Raw genomic sequence first — 1518 nt, 5'->3', positions numbered from 1 at the left:
CGCTCTGGTCTGTTGCAAACAATACAAAATGTCCAGCTTTTTGGAAACAAAGACTGGGAAGCAGGCTGTCAGGTGTGAGGAAGACGGTGCATGAATGTGTGTGTGTGTGAGAGAGAGAGAGAGAGAGAGAGAGAGAGTGTACCATGCAGCTGGGTTATGTGTCTAACCTAGAAATGCAAGTCCAGGTGGTAATCACAGACAACTGAAGGCACACTTGAAATTTATCTCGGTGACAGTCACCCCATGCTTCTCATCAACCCGTCCTCCCACAAAGGAGCGACGATTTAACCGGCTGTCTTGGGTAAAACAGTCAACTCTTCAGCTCATTCAGCTCAAACGTGTCACGAAGCCAAGCAGACCTGTCAGTGGACGTATGCAGCGCCTGACACACTTTAGACCTAAAATTTAAATGAAGGGTAATTGTTGCACTTACTGCACACACACACACACACAAACAAGCTGCTATTCAACAGTTTAATGCAACCACAACACGAGTGTAACCGCAACAGTTCCCCTCTCTCTACATTCATCAATTCACATTTCTGCTCTCCAGCTCGCTGTTGTGCAGCTGCACGTGAGCATGTGTGTGTGTGCGTGTGTTTGTGTGTGTGAGAGAGAGAGCTTCATGCATGAATGTGCAGCAGCCTGCAGACACACACTGCAGCACGTCCACCACGTCCAAGACAATCCATTCAGAAGCCATGATCAAAACACACGCACGCACGCACGCACGCACAGCTAAATGAGCAGAGCGGAGAAGAAAGAAAATATTTAAATCACACACACACACACGATACACACACTTCCTCTGGACTGCACAATGCATACAGTACATTTCCATTCAGCCACAAAAGCACATCAGGTTCCTCCTCTGTGATCCCCATTTACCTCTTTCTGTTTTTTCTTTTCTTTTTTTTTGTCTTTTGTTTTTTTTTTCTTTCTTTTTGTTTGGGTCTTTGGTCCACACAGCCCTCTGCTCCCCTGTTTGCCTCCCCCGTTCACTCCTCGCCACCTTCTTCTCACCCGATCCTCTCCTCTTGGCTCCTTTCTTCCCCTTCGCCTCCTCTTCCTGTTTCCACTCCACTCTCGGTGTGATGCTGGGGCGCTCTCTCTCTCTCTCTCTCTCTCTCTCGTAGCAGCGCAGTCCGATCCACGTGCGAGAGAGGGGAAAGGGGCGGGGCCGGGCGCCGGGGCAGCGGGCCAATGAGCGGCCAGGATCTCTCTCTCTCATCCATCACAGTGTGCGGGAAGGAGGAGGGGCGAGCAGCAGACAGAGAAATAAAGAGAGGGTCTTTATTTCTCTTCCTGTGTGTGTGTGTGTGTGTGTGTGTTTACAGTATATGTGTGTGAGCGTGCGCGAGTTGGAACGCAGCCAGTACAGTAGAGGAGATATTTTAAACCTCCCCGCAGCTGCAATTTCCACTCCACAAACATATTTTTTTTATAATTTTAACTCGAATATGAGATGATTTATCTCTAAACACTCGAGTTGCATCTCAGCAACATGGGGGGGGGGGG

At 48.9% G+C, this 1518-nt stretch overlaps 1 protein-coding gene across 3 annotated transcripts in view; it reads right to left on the bottom strand.

The window, feature by feature from the left end:
* Positions 1-1104, bottom strand: part of kdm6bb (lysine (K)-specific demethylase 6B, b) — a 25523-nt gene extending 24419 nt beyond the window's left edge. For 2 of the 3 annotated variants that reach the window (XM_017412576.3, XM_017412578.3), the window contains exon 1: positions 889-1104. The gene's annotated coding sequence lies outside the window, so the exon portion shown is untranslated. The remainder of the gene's footprint in view (positions 1-888) is intronic. The other variant, XM_017412577.3, reaches the window with a different exon arrangement.
* Positions 1105-1518: the final 414 nt, after the last annotated feature.

The sequence above is a fragment of the Kryptolebias marmoratus genome, linkage group LG13, assembly GCF_001649575.2.
Source record: "Kryptolebias marmoratus isolate JLee-2015 linkage group LG13, ASM164957v2, whole genome shotgun sequence".
NCBI classification, from domain to species: Eukaryota; Metazoa; Chordata; class Actinopteri; order Cyprinodontiformes; family Rivulidae; genus Kryptolebias; species Kryptolebias marmoratus.
The sequence above is the reverse complement of the archived record's forward strand: the minus strand, read 5'-3'. Positions and strand labels throughout refer to the sequence as shown.